The 14736-nt window shown below is 46.5% G+C and overlaps 7 non-coding genes across 7 annotated transcripts; all 7 read right to left on the reverse strand.

The window, feature by feature from the left end:
- Positions 1 to 247: 247 nt before the first annotated feature.
- On the reverse strand, positions 248 to 438 carry LOC130312997 (U2 spliceosomal RNA). Its single transcript, XR_008861032.1, has one exon. It is a non-coding gene; the product is annotated as a U2 spliceosomal RNA (small nuclear RNA).
- Positions 439 to 2530: 2092 nt separating this feature from the next.
- LOC130312998 (U2 spliceosomal RNA) lies at positions 2531 to 2721 on the reverse strand. The gene has a single exon (XR_008861033.1). It is a non-coding gene; the product is annotated as a U2 spliceosomal RNA (small nuclear RNA).
- Positions 2722 to 4813: 2092 nt separating this feature from the next.
- LOC130313000 (U2 spliceosomal RNA) lies at positions 4814 to 5004 on the reverse strand. The gene has a single exon (XR_008861035.1). It is a non-coding gene; the product is annotated as a U2 spliceosomal RNA (small nuclear RNA).
- A 2095-nt stretch (positions 5005 to 7099) lies between these two features.
- Positions 7100 to 7290, reverse strand: LOC130313001 (U2 spliceosomal RNA). Its single transcript, XR_008861036.1, has one exon. It is a non-coding gene; the product is annotated as a U2 spliceosomal RNA (small nuclear RNA).
- A 2095-nt stretch (positions 7291 to 9385) lies between these two features.
- LOC130313002 (U2 spliceosomal RNA) lies at positions 9386 to 9576 on the reverse strand. The gene has a single exon (XR_008861037.1). It is a non-coding gene; the product is annotated as a U2 spliceosomal RNA (small nuclear RNA).
- A 2095-nt stretch (positions 9577 to 11671) lies between these two features.
- LOC130313003 (U2 spliceosomal RNA) lies at positions 11672 to 11862 on the reverse strand. Its single transcript, XR_008861038.1, has one exon. It is a non-coding gene; the product is annotated as a U2 spliceosomal RNA (small nuclear RNA).
- A 2099-nt stretch (positions 11863 to 13961) lies between these two features.
- On the reverse strand, positions 13962 to 14152 carry LOC130313004 (U2 spliceosomal RNA). Its single transcript, XR_008861039.1, has one exon. It is a non-coding gene; the product is annotated as a U2 spliceosomal RNA (small nuclear RNA).
- Positions 14153 to 14736: the final 584 nt, after the last annotated feature.

Genomic DNA, 14736 nt, shown 5'->3' on the forward strand with positions numbered 1-14736 from the left:
CACAGGTGTGCTGGCTACTCAAATGATCCAATTAAGGAGGCCATTTAGTCAGCAGCAGCAGAAGTCCTGTGCCTGGACGCTCCAACAGGGGCCAGACACAAGCAGAAGCAGAAGCAGCAGAAGCAGCAGCAGCACCACCTTTTGTTTTTTGGCTGCAGCAGCAGCAAGGCCCACAGGGCTGGCTAGCTGGCTAGCCAGCAAGCAGGTAGCAATGAAAGTAGGAATCTTTCTTTTTAACCCTGTAAGGGGGTGGTGCACTGTACCCGAAGATACTGCCATATCGGGTCAATGCATAGGGCGACGGAAGCAAGCTTCGAAATCGGCCCCCGTTCTCAAAAATCCATTTAATATATGGTCCCCAGATAGGGGACGTATCAGATATTAAACTGATAAGAACAGATACTACACTTGATCTTAGCCAAAAGGCCGAGAAGCGATAACCGTGAAAGGGGCGGGCCCAACAAGGTCCCCTTCATGGGCACTATCACTGCTTGCTGTCAGGGAGGCTGCCAGACAATTTTCCATGCACACTCTGGGCTGGGGGGCAGTCAACCACCAGTACACACAGCAGAACCTAAACCCATACCATTATTGCTAAGCAGCAAGACAGGGGCCCATTGCACTCCCACGGGGCCTTTTTAAATGCAATCCATAACCCGGATTTGCCAGGAACCCTTCTTACTCCTCCTACTTGCATGTGACACTGGGCTTAGGATCTGCATAGGAAACACACACACAAGCACACACCTACCTTTGTTGCCTGCAGATGCCTCCTTGGCTGTCCCCAAACGGTATCAAACCAACACCCACGGGAAGCTGTAAGCATAGAGGACATGCCTGCACCCCATTGGACTTACCTGTGTGGGTTAAATCCGGGTTATTTGACAACCTATGGCGGTGATGGTTCTGCTCAGGCAGAGCAGTGCTGATGCTCCTCATAAAGCTGTCGCTGCTGTGAAGGTTCTAGGTGACATCACAAATCCCTATGGTTACATACACAACAAAGCTGGGTTGTTGTTGTTTACACTCTGCAAGGCCTGTGGAAGTGAGTGACATCATAGCACTGTAGTTCTGAGGGTTCAAGATGGATGCAACAATCTCCTGTTGCTTCTATGAAGGCCGTAATAGACGACATCACCAAACAGCTCCATAGTCACATACACAGCAAAGGAGAGATGTTGTTTACACCTAGTGATGTCAGTGGTATTGAGTGACATCACAGCACAGTGCTAAGGCTCCTGGGCCTGGACACAGCAGCGGCTGCAATATCTCAACGGAGAATACGTTTATATCTATGTGTGTGTGTGCGCATATATATATATATATATATATATATATATATATATATATATATATTTCTCCGCCGAAATCACTTTTAAACCCATTTCCACCTTTTTTTCCCTTCTCTTCCTCTTACTTTTTTTTCACGTTTTTTTACGTTTTTCTCCTTTTCGCCTCTTTTCTGGGCGTATTATTCTTCTTTTTCTTCTTTTTTTTCGTCTAATGCATACCCCATCAGTGCAGCAATGCTTATTCAATACCGCCAGCAGATGGAGACACTGGGGGATAATTTTCTAAGGATTTATACTGATTTTTCCTGTCTGAATTTGTCGCACAGAAAGTTGCAGGCCAAATATGTGTGACATTTCTGCGACTTTAGCTTCTAGAGCATTTTTACAACATTATACATAGGTGCTGAATACATAAAAAGCGACTGTTCAGCGACAGACAAGTCGCATCGGCTGAAAGTAGGCCAGAATGTCAGTCCATGTTGGAGCAGGTTTAGATACAGTCTAAAGCATAGATCTCAAAGTCTGTGCACAGAATTTAGCAAGGGCCTCGCACCTTCTGATGCATCAGGTAGGTGCACAATAGCATAGCCTAACCCTCTGTACTTTGGTCTATATTGATGCGGGACATAGACAGCCAGCTGATGACCAATCCATTAGTGCAATGGATGGCTGGAAGCATTTGTCTTTGCCTTTGCAATACCACAGAAGCAATGCATGGTCAATGTACAGCAATGACACACCTGTGTGAACAGCCAGGAGACCCCCCCCCCCCCCCATGTTATGTTACATAGTTACATAGTTAGTACGGTCGAAAAAAGACATATGTCCATCACGTTCAACCAGGGAATTAAGGGGTAGGGGTGTGGCGCGATATTGGGGAAGGGATGAGATTTTATATTTCTTCATAAGCATTAATCTTATTTTGTCAATTAGGAACATTCAGCACCCACCCGCTATCAAGGCAGCTGCCTATCATGTCATGCCCTACCTGCACAGGTGTGCTGGCTACTCAAATGATCCAATTAAGGAGGCCATTTAGTCAGCAGCAGCAGAAGTCCTGTGCCTGGACGCTCCAACAGGGGCCAGACACAAGCAGAAGCAGAAGCAGCAGAAGCAGCAGCAGCACCACCTTTTGTTTTTTGGCTGCAGCAGCAGCAAGGCCCACAGGGCTGGCTAGCTGGCTAGCCAGCAAGCAGGTAGCAATGAAAGTAGGAATCTTTCTTTTTAACCCTGTAAGGGGGTGGTGCACTGTACCCGAAGATACTGCCATATCGGGTCAATGCATAGGGCGACGGAAGCAAGCTTCGAAATCGGCCCCCGTTCTCAAAAATCCATTTAATATATGGTCCCCAGATAGGGGACGTATCAGATATTAAACTGATAAGAACAGATACTACACTTGATCTTAGCCAAAAGGCCGAGAAGCGATAACCGTGAAAGGGGCGGGCCCAACAAGGTCCCCTTCATGGGCACTATCACTGCTTGCTGTCAGGGAGGCTGCCAGACAATTTTCCATGCACACTCTGGGCTGGGGGGCAGTCAACCACCAGTACACACAGCAGAACCTAAACCCATACCATTATTGCTAAGCAGCAAGACAGGGGCCCATTGCACTCCCACGGGGCCTTTTTAAATGCAATCCATAACCCGGATTTGCCAGGAACCCTTCTTACTCCTCCTACTTGCATGTGACACTGGGCTTAGGATCTGCATAGGAAACACACACACAAGCACACACCTACCTTTGTTGCCTGCAGATGCCTCCTTGGCTGTCCCCAAACGGTATCAAACCAACACCCACGGGAAGCTGTAAGCATAGAGGACATGCCTGCACCCCATTGGACTTACCTGTGTGGGTTAAATCCGGGTTATTTGACAACCTATGGCGGTGATGGTTCTGCTCAGGCAGAGCAGTGCTGATGCTCCTCATAAAGCTGTCGCTGCTGTGAAGGTTCTAGGTGACATCACAAATCCCTATGGTTACATACACAACAAAGCTGGGTTGTTGTTGTTTACACTCTGCAAGGCCTGTGGAAGTGAGTGACATCATAGCACTGTAGTTCTGAGGGTTCAAGATGGATGCAACAATCTCCTGTTGCTTCTATGAAGGCCGTAATAGACGACATCACCAAACAGCTCCATAGTCACATACACAGCAAAGGAGAGATGTTGTTTACACCTAGTGATGTCAGTGGTATTGAGTGACATCACAGCACAGTGCTAAGGCTCCTGGGCCTGGACACAGCAGCGGCTGCAATATCTCAACGGAGAATACGTTTATATCTATGTGTGTGTGTGCGCATATATATATATATATATATATATATATATATATATATATATATTTCTCCGCCGAAATCACTTTTAAACCCATTTCCACCTTTTTTTCCCTTCTCTTCCTCTTACTTTTTTTTCACGTTTTTTTACGTTTTTCTCCTTTTCGCCTCTTTTCTGGGCGTATTATTCTTCTTTTTCTTCTTTTTTTTCGTCTAATGCATACCCCATCAGTGCAGCAATGCTTATTCAATACCGCCAGCAGATGGAGACACTGGGGGATAATTTTCTAAGGATTTATACTGATTTTTCCTGTCTGAATTTGTCGCACAGAAAGTTGCAGGCCAAATATGTGTGACATTTCTGCGACTTTAGCTTCTAGAGCATTTTTACAACATTATACATAGGTGCTGAATACATAAAAAGCGACTGTTCAGCGACAGACAAGTCGCATCGGCTGAAAGTAGGCCAGAATGTCAGTCCATGTTGGAGCAGGTTTAGATACAGTCTAAAGCATAGATCTCAAAGTCTGTGCACAGAATTTAGCAAGGGCCTCGCACCTTCTGATGCATCAGGTAGGTGCACAATAGCATAGCCTAACCCTCTGTACTTTGGTCTATATTGATGCGGGACATAGACAGCCAGCTGATGACCAATCCATTAGTGCAATGGATGGCTGGAAGCATTTGTCTTTGCCTTTGCAATACCACAGAAGCAATGCATGGTCAATGTACAGCAATGACACACCTGTGTGAACAGCCAGGAGACCCCCCCCCCCCCCCCCATGTTATGTTACATAGTTACATAGTTAGTACGGTCGAAAAAAGACATATGTCCATCACGTTCAACCAGGGAATTAAGGGGTAGGGGTGTGGCGCGATATTGGGGAAGGGATGAGATTTTATATTTCTTCATAAGCATTAATCTTATTTTGTCAATTAGGAACATTCAGCACCCACCCGCTATCAAGGCAGCTGCCTATCATGTCATGCCCTACCTGCACAGGTGTGCTGGCTACTCAAATGATCCAATTAAGGAGGCCATTTAGTCAGCAGCAGCAGAAATCCTGTGCCTGGACGCTCCAACAGGGGCCAGACACAAGCAGAAGCAGAAGCAGCAGAAGCAGCAGCAGCACCACCTTTTGTTTTTTGGCTGCAGCAGCAGCAAGGCCCACAGGGCTGGCTAGCTGGCTAGCCAGCAAGCAGGTAGCAATGAAAGTAGGAATCTTTCTTTTTAACCCTGTAAGGGGGTGGTGCACTGTACCCGAAGATACTGCCATATCGGGTCAATGCATAGGGCGACGGAAGCAAGCTTCGAAATCGGCCCCCGTTCTCAAAAATCCATTTAATATATGGTCCCCAGATAGGGGACGTATCAGATATTAAACTGATAAGAACAGATACTACACTTGATCTTAGCCAAAAGGCCGAGAAGCGATAACCGTGAAAGGGGCGGGCCCAACAAGGTCCCCTTCATGGGCACTATCACTGCTTGCTGTCAGGGAGGCTGCCAGACAATTTTCCATGCACACTCTGGGCTGGGGGGCAGTCAACCACCAGTACACACAGCAGAACCTAAACCCATACCATTATTGCTAAGCAGCAAGACAGGGGCCCATTGCACTCCCATGGGGCCTTTTTAAATGCAATCCATAACCCGGATTTGCCAGGAACCCTTCTTACTCCTCCTACTTGCATGTGACACTGGGCTTAGGATCTGCATAGGAAACACACACACAAGCACACACCTACCTTTGTTGCCTGCAGATGCCTCCTTGGCTGTCCCCAAACGGTATCAAACCAACACCCACGGGAAGCGGTAAGCATAGAGGACATGCCTGCACCCCATTGGACTTACCTGTGTGGGTTAAATCCGGGTTATTTGACAACCTATGGCGGTGATGGTTCTGCTCAGGCAGAGCAGTGCTGATGCTCCTCATAAAGCTGTCGCTGCTGTGAAGGTTCTAGGTGACATCACAAATCCCTATGGTTACATACACAACAAAGCTGGGTTGTTGTTGTTTACACTCTGCAAGGCCTGTGGAAGTGAGTGACATCATAGCACTGTAGTTCTGAGGGTTCAAGATGGATGCAACAATCTCCTGTTGCTTCTATGAAGGCCGTAATAGACGACATCACCAAACAGCTCCATAGTCACATACACAGCAAAGGAGAGATGTTGTTTACACCTAGTGATGTCAGTGGTATTGAGTGACATCACAGCACAGTGCTAAGGCTCCTGGGCCTGGACACAGCAGCGGCTGCAATATCTCAACGGAGAATACGTTTATATCTATGTGTGTGTGTGCGCATATATATATATATATATATATATATATATATATATATATATATATATTTCTCCGCCGAAATCACTTTTAAACCCATTTCCACCTTTTTTTCCCTTCTCTTCCTCTTACTTTTTTTTCACGTTTTTTTACGTTTTTCTCCTTTTCGCCTCTTTTCTGGGCGTATTATTCTTCTTTTTCTTCTTTTTTTTCGTCTAATGCATACCCCATCAGTGCAGCAATGCTTATTCAATACCGCCAGCAGATGGAGACACTGGGGGATAATTTTCTAAGGATTTATACTGATTTTTCCTGTCTGAATTTGTCGCACAGAAAGTTGCAGGCCAAATATGTGTGACATTTCTGCGACTTTAGCTTCTAGAGCATTTTTACAACATTATACATAGGTGCTGAATACATAAAAAGCGACTGTTCAGCGACAGACAAGTCGCATCGGCTGAAAGTAGGCCAGAATGTCAGTCCATGTTGGAGCAGGTTTAGATACAGTCTAAAGCATAGATCTCAAAGTCTGTGCACAGAATTTAGCAAGGGCCTCGCACCTTCTGATGCATCAGGTAGGTGCACAATAGCATAGCCTAACCCTCTGTACTTTGGTCTATATTGATGCGGGACATAGACAGCCAGCTGATGACCAATCCATTAGTGCAATGGATGGCTGGAAGCATTTGTCTTTGCCTTTGCAATACCACAGAAGCAATGCATGGTCAATGTACAGCAATGACACACCTGTGTGAACAGCCAGGAGACCCCCCCCCCCCCCCCATGTTATGTTACATAGTTACATAGTTAGTACGGTCGAAAAAAGACATATGTCCATCACGTTCAACCAGGGAATTAAGGGGTAGGGGTGTGGCGCGATATTGGGGAAGGGATGAGATTTTATATTTCTTCATAAGCATTAATCTTATTTTGTCAATTAGGAACATTCAGCACCCACCCGCTATCAAGGCAGCTGCCTATCATGTCATGCCCTACCTGCACAGGTGTGCTGGCTACTCAAATGATCCAATTAAGGAGGCCATTTAGTCAGCAGCAGCAGAAGTCCTGTGCCTGGACGCTCCAACAGGGGCCAGACACAAGCAGAAGCAGAAGCAGCAGAAGCAGCAGCAGCACCACCTTTTGTTTTTTGGCTGCAGCAGCAGCAAGGCCCACAGGGCTGGCTAGCTGGCTAGCCAGCAAGCAGGTAGCAATGAAAGTAGGAATCTTTCTTTTTAACCCTGTAAGGGGGTGGTGCACTGTACCCGAAGATACTGCCATATCGGGTCAATGCATAGGGCGACGGAAGCAAGCTTCGAAATCGGCCCCCGTTCTCAAAAATCCATTTAATATATGGTCCCCAGATAGGGGACGTATCAGATATTAAACTGATAAGAACAGATACTACACTTGATCTTAGCCAAAAGGCCGAGAAGCGATAACCGTGAAAGGGGCGGGCCCAACAAGGTCCCCTTCATGGGCACTATCACTGCTTGCTGTCAGGGAGGCTGCCAGACAATTTTCCATGCACACTCTGGGCTGGGGGGCAGTCAACCACCAGTACACACAGCAGAACCTAAACCCATACCATTATTGCTAAGCAGCAAGACAGGGGCCCATTGCACTCCCACGGGGCCTTTTTAAATGCAATCCATAACCCGGATTTGCCAGGAACCCTTCTTACTCCTCCTACTTGCATGTGACACTGGGCTTAGGATCTGCATAGGAAACACACACACAAGCACACACCTACCTTTGTTGCCTGCAGATGCCTCCTTGGCTGTCCCCAAACGGTATCAAACCAACACCCACGGGAAGCTGTAAGCATAGAGGACATGCCTGCACCCCATTGGACTTACCTGTGTGGGTTAAATCCGGGTTATTTGACAACCTATGGCGGTGATGGTTCTGCTCAGGCAGAGCAGTGCTGATGCTCCTCATAAAGCTGTCGCTGCTGTGAAGGTTCTAGGTGACATCACAAATCCCTATGGTTACATACACAACAAAGCTGGGTTGTTGTTGTTTACACTCTGCAAGGCCTGTGGAAGTGAGTGACATCATAGCACTGTAGTTCTGAGGGTTCAAGATGGATGCAACAATCTCCTGTTGCTTCTATGAAGGCCGTAATAGACGACATCACCAAACAGCTCCATAGTCACATACACAGCAAAGGAGAGATGTTGTTTACACCTAGTGATGTCAGTGGTATTGAGTGACATCACAGCACAGTGCTAAGGCTCCTGGGCCTGGACACAGCAGCGGCTGCAATATCTCAACGGAGAATACGTTTATATCTATGTGTGTGTGTGCGCATATATATATATATATATATATATATATATATATATATATATATTTCTCCGCCGAAATCACTTTTAAACCCATTTCCACCTTTTTTTCCCTTCTCTTCCTCTTACTTTTTTTTCACGTTTTTTTACGTTTTTCTCCTTTTCGCCTCTTTTCTGGGCGTATTATTCTTCTTTTTCTTCTTTTTTTTCGTCTAATGCATACCCCATCAGTGCAGCAATGCTTATTCAATACCGCCAGCAGATGGAGACACTGGGGGATAATTTTCTAAGGATTTATACTGATTTTTCCTGTCTGAATTTGTCGCACAGAAAGTTGCAGGCCAAATATGTGTGACATTTCTGCGACTTTAGCTTCTAGAGCATTTTTACAACATTATACATAGGTGCTGAATACATAAAAAGCGACTGTTCAGCGACAGACAAGTCGCATCGGCTGAAAGTAGGCCAGAATGTCAGTCCATGTTGGAGCAGGTTTAGATACAGTCTAAAGCATAGATCTCAAAGTCTGTGCACAGAATTTAGCAAGGGCCTCGCACCTTCTGATGCATCAGGTAGGTGCACAATAGCATAGCCTAACCCTCTGTACTTTGGTCTATATTGATGCGGGACATAGACAGCCAGCTGATGACCAATCCATTAGTGCAATGGATGGCTGGAAGCATTTGTCTTTGCCTTTGCAATACCACAGAAGCAATGCATGGTCAATGTACAGCAATGACACACCTGTGTGAACAGCCAGGAGACCCCCCCCCCCCCCCCCCCCATGTTATGTTACATAGTTACATAGTTAGTACGGTCGAAAAAAGACATATGTCCATCACGTTCAACCAGGGAATTAAGGGGTAGGGGTGTGGCGCGATATTGGGGAAGGGATGAGATTTTATATTTCTTCATAAGCATTAATCTTATTTTGTCAATTAGGAACATTCAGCACCCACCCGCTATCAAGGCAGCTGCCTATCATGTCATGCCCTACCTGCACAGGTGTGCTGGCTACTCAAATGATCCAATTAAGGAGGCCATTTAGTCAGCAGCAGCAGAAATCCTGTGCCTGGACGCTCCAACAGGGGCCAGACACAAGCAGAAGCAGAAGCAGCAGAAGCAGCAGCAGCACCACCTTTTGTTTTTTGGCTGCAGCAGCAGCAAGGCCCACAGGGCTGGCTAGCTGGCTAGCCAGCAAGCAGGTAGCAATGAAAGTAGGAATCTTTCTTTTTAACCCTGTAAGGGGGTGGTGCACTGTACCCGAAGATACTGCCATATCGGGTCAATGCATAGGGCGACGGAAGCAAGCTTCGAAATCGGCCCCCGTTCTCAAAAATCCATTTAATATATGGTCCCCAGATAGGGGACGTATCAGATATTAAACTGATAAGAACAGATACTACACTTGATCTTAGCCAAAAGGCCGAGAAGCGATAACCGTGAAAGGGGCGGGCCCAACAAGGTCCCCTTCATGGGCACTATCACTGCTTGCTGTCAGGGAGGCTGCCAGACAATTTTCCATGCACACTCTGGGCTGGGGGGCAGTCAACCACCAGTACACACAGCAGAACCTAAACCCATACCATTATTGCTAAGCAGCAAGACAGGGGCCCATTGCACTCCCATGGGGCCTTTTTAAATGCAATCCATAACCCGGATTTGCCAGGAACCCTTCTTACTCCTCCTACTTGCATGTGACACTGGGCTTAGGATCTGCATAGGAAACACACACACAAGCACACACCTACCTTTGTTGCCTGCAGATGCCTCCTTGGCTGTCCCCAAACGGTATCAAACCAACACCCACGGGAAGCGGTAAGCATAGAGGACATGCCTGCACCCCATTGGACTTACCTGTGTGGGTTAAATCCGGGTTATTTGACAACCTATGGCGGTGATGGTTCTGCTCAGGCAGAGCAGTGCTGATGCTCCTCATAAAGCTGTCGCTGCTGTGAAGGTTCTAGGTGACATCACAAATCCCTATGGTTACATACACAACAAAGCTGGGTTGTTGTTGTTTACACTCTGCAAGGCCTGTGGAAGTGAGTGACATCATAGCACTGTAGTTCTGAGGGTTCAAGATGGATGCAACAATCTCCTGTTGCTTCTATGAAGGCCGTAATAGACGACATCACCAAACAGCTCCATAGTCACATACACAGCAAAGGAGAGATGTTGTTTACACCTAGTGATGTCAGTGGTATTGAGTGACATCACAGCACAGTGCTAAGGCTCCTGGGCCTGGACACAGCAGCGGCTGCAATATCTCAACGGAGAATACGTTTATATCTATGTGTGTGTGTGCGCATATATATATATATATATATATATATATATATATATATATATATATATTTCTCCGCCGAAATCACTTTTAAACCCATTTCCACCTTTTTTTCCCTTCTCTTCCTCTTACTTTTTTTTCACGTTTTTTTACGTTTTTCTCCTTTTCGCCTCTTTTCTGGGCGTATTATTCTTCTTTTTCTTCTTTTTTTTCGTCTAATGCATACCCCATCAGTGCAGCAATGCTTATTCAATACCGCCAGCAGATGGAGACACTGGGGGATAATTTTCTAAGGATTTATACTGATTTTTCCTGTCTGAATTTGTCGCACAGAAAGTTGCAGGCCAAATATGTGTGACATTTCTGCGACTTTAGCTTCTAGAGCATTTTTACAACATTATACATAGGTGCTGAATACATAAAAAGCGACTGTTCAGCGACAGACAAGTCGCATCGGCTGAAAGTAGGCCAGAATGTCAGTCCATGTTGGAGCAGGTTTAGATACAGTCTAAAGCATAGATCTCAAAGTCTGTGCACAGAATTTAGCAAGGGCCTCGCACCTTCTGATGCATCAGGTAGGTGCACAATAGCATAGCCTAACCCTCTGTACTTTGGTCTATATTGATGCGGGACATAGACAGCCAGCTGATGACCAATCCATTAGTGCAATGGATGGCTGGAAGCATTTGTCTTTGCCTTTGCAATACCACAGAAGCAATGCATGGTCAATGTACAGCAATGACACACCTGTGTGAACAGCCAGGAGACCCCCCCCCCCCCCCCATGTTATGTTACATAGTTACATAGTTAGTACGGTCGAAAAAAGACATATGTCCATCACGTTCAACCAGGGAATTAAGGGGTAGGGGTGTGGCGCGATATTGGGGAAGGGATGAGATTTTATATTTCTTCATAAGCATTAATCTTATTTTGTCAATTAGGAACATTCAGCACCCACCCGCTATCAAGGCAGCTGCCTATCATGTCATGCCCTACCTGCACAGGTGTGCTGGCTACTCAAATGATCCAATTAAGGAGGCCATTTAGTCAGCAGCAGCAGAAGTCCTGTGCCTGGACGCTCCAACAGGGGCCAGACACAAGCAGAAGCAGAAGCAGCAGAAGCAGCAGCAGCACCACCTTTTGTTTTTTGGCTGCAGCAGCAGCAAGGCCCACAGGGCTGGCTAGCTGGCTAGCCAGCAAGCAGGTAGCAATGAAAGTAGGAATCTTTCTTTTTAACCCTGTAAGGGGGTGGTGCACTGTACCCGAAGATACTGCCATATCGGGTCAATGCATAGGGCGACGGAAGCAAGCTTCGAAATCGGCCCCCGTTCTCAAAAATCCATTTAATATATGGTCCCCAGATAGGGGACGTATCAGATATTAAACTGATAAGAACAGATACTACACTTGATCTTAGCCAAAAGGCCGAGAAGCGATAACCGTGAAAGGGGCGGGCCCAACAAGGTCCCCTTCATGGGCACTATCACTGCTTGCTGTCAGGGAGGCTGCCAGACAATTTTCCATGCACACTCTGGGCTGGGGGGCAGTCAACCACCAGTACACACAGCAGAACCTAAACCCATACCATTATTGCTAAGCAGCAAGACAGGGGCCCATTGCACTCCCACGGGGCCTTTTTAAATGCAATCCATAACCCGGATTTGCCAGGAACCCTTCTTACTCCTCCTACTTGCATGTGACACTGGGCTTAGGATCTGCATAGGAAACACACACACAAGCACACACCTACCTTTGTTGCCTGCAGATGCCTCCTTGGCTGTCCCCAAACGGTATCAAACCAACACCCACGGGAAGCTGTAAGCATAGAGGACATGCCTGCACCCCATTGGACTTACCTGTGTGGGTTAAATCCGGGTTATTTGACAACCTATGGCGGTGATGGTTCTGCTCAGGCAGAGCAGTGCTGATGCTCCTCATAAAGCTGTCGCTGCTGTGAAGGTTCTAGGTGACATCACAAATCCCTATGGTTACATACACAACAAAGCTGGGTTGTTGTTGTTTACACTCTGCAAGGCCTGTGGAAGTGAGTGACATCATAGCACTGTAGTTCTGAGGGTTCAAGATGGATGCAACAATCTCCTGTTGCTTCTATGAAGGCCGTAATAGACGACATCACCAAACAGCTCCATAGTCACATACACAGCAAAGGAGAGATGTTGTTTACACCTAGTGATGTCAGTGGTATTGAGTGACATCACAGCACAGTGCTAAGGCTCCTGGGCCTGGACACAGCAGCGGCTGCAATATCTCAACGGAGAATACGTTTATATCTATGTGTGTGTGTGCGCATATATATATATATATATATATATATATATATATATATATATATATATATATTTCTCCGCCGAAATCACTTTTAAACCCATTTCCACCTTTTTTTCCCTTCTCTTCCTCTTACTTTTTTTTCACGTTTTTTTACGTTTTTCTCCTTTTCGCCTCTTTTCTGGGCGTATTATTCTTCTTTTTCTTCTTTTTTTTCGTCTAATGCATACCCCATCAGTGCAGCAATGCTTATTCAATACCGCCAGCAGATGGAGACACTGGGGGATAATTTTCTAAGGATTTATACTGATTTTTCCTGTCTGAATTTGTCGCACAGAAAGTTGCAGGCCAAATATGTGTGACATTTCTGCGACTTTAGCTTCTAGAGCATTTTTACAACATTATACATAGGTGCTGAATACATAAAAAGCGACTGTTCAGCGACAGACAAGTCGCATCGGCTGAAAGTAGGCCAGAATGTCAGTCCATGTTGGAGCAGGTTTAGATACAGTCTAAAGCATAGATCTCAAAGTCTGTGCACAGAATTTAGCAAGGGCCTCGCACCTTCTGATGCATCAGGTAGGTGCACAATAGCATAGCCTAACCCTCTGTACTTTGGTCTATATTGATGCGGGACATAGACAGCCAGCTGATGACCAATCCATTAGTGCAATGGATGGCTGGAAGCATTTGTCTTTGCCTTTGCAATACCACAGAAGCAATGCATGGTCAATGTACAGCAATGACACACCTGTGTGAACAGCCAGGAGACCCCCCCCCCCCCCCCATGTTATGTTACATAGTTACATAGTTAGTACGGTCGAAAAAAGACATATGTCCATCACGTTCAACCAGGGAATTAAGGGGTAGGGGTGTGGCGCGATATTGGGGAAGGGATGAGATTTTATATTTCTTCATAAGCATTAATCTTATTTTGTCAATTAGGAACATTCAGCACCCACCCGCTATCAAGGCAGCTGCCTATCATGTCATGCCCTACCTGCACAGGTGTGCTGGCTACTCAAATGATCCAATTAAGGAGGCCATTTAGTCAGCAGCAGCAGAAGTCCTGTGCCTGGACGCTCCAACAGGGGCCAGACACAAGCAGAAGCAGAAGCAGCAGAAGCAGCAGCAGCACCACCTTTTGTTTTTTGGCTGCAGCAGCAGCAAGGCCCACAGGGCTGGCTAGCTGGCTAGCCAGCAAGCAGGTAGCAATGAAAGTAGGAATCTTTCTTTTTAACCCTGTAAGGGGGTGGTGCACTGTACCCGAAGATACTGCCATATCGGGTCAATGCATAGGGCGACGGAAGCAAGCTTCGAAATCGGCCCCCGTTCTCAAAAATCCATTTAATATATGGTCCCCAGATAGGGGACGTATCAGATATTAAACTGATAAGAACAGATACTACACTTGATCTTAGCCAAAAGGCCGAGAAGCGATAACCGTGAAAGGGGCGGGCCCAACAAGGTCCCCTTCATGGGCACTATCACTGCTTGCTGTCAGGGAGGCTGCCAGACAATTTTCCATGCACACTCTGGGCTGGGGGGCAGTCAACCACCAGTACACACAGCAGAACCTAAACCCATACCATTATTGCTAAGCAGCAAGACAGGGGCCCATTGCACTCCCACGGGGCCTTTTTAAATGCAATCCATAACCCGGATTTGCCAGGAACCCTTCTTACTCCTCCTACTTGCATGTGACACTGGGCTTAGGATCTGCATAGGAAACACACACACAAGCACACACCTACCTTTGTTGCCTGCAGATGCCTCCTTGGCTGTCCCCAAACGGTATCAAACCAACACCCACGGGAAGCTGTAAGCATAGAGGACATGCCTGCACCCCATTGGACTTACCTGTGTGGGTTAAATCCGGGTTATTTGACAACCTATGGCGGTGATGGTTCTGCTCAGGCAGAGCAGTGCTGATGCTCCTCATAAAGCTGTCGCTGCTGTGAAGGTTCTAGGTGACATCACAAATCCCTATGGTTACATACACAACAAAGCTGGGTTGTTGTTGTA

Source organism: Hyla sarda, unplaced genomic scaffold, assembly GCF_029499605.1.
Source record: "Hyla sarda isolate aHylSar1 unplaced genomic scaffold, aHylSar1.hap1 scaffold_1748, whole genome shotgun sequence".
Classification (NCBI taxonomy): Eukaryota; Metazoa; Chordata; class Amphibia; order Anura; family Hylidae; genus Hyla; species Hyla sarda.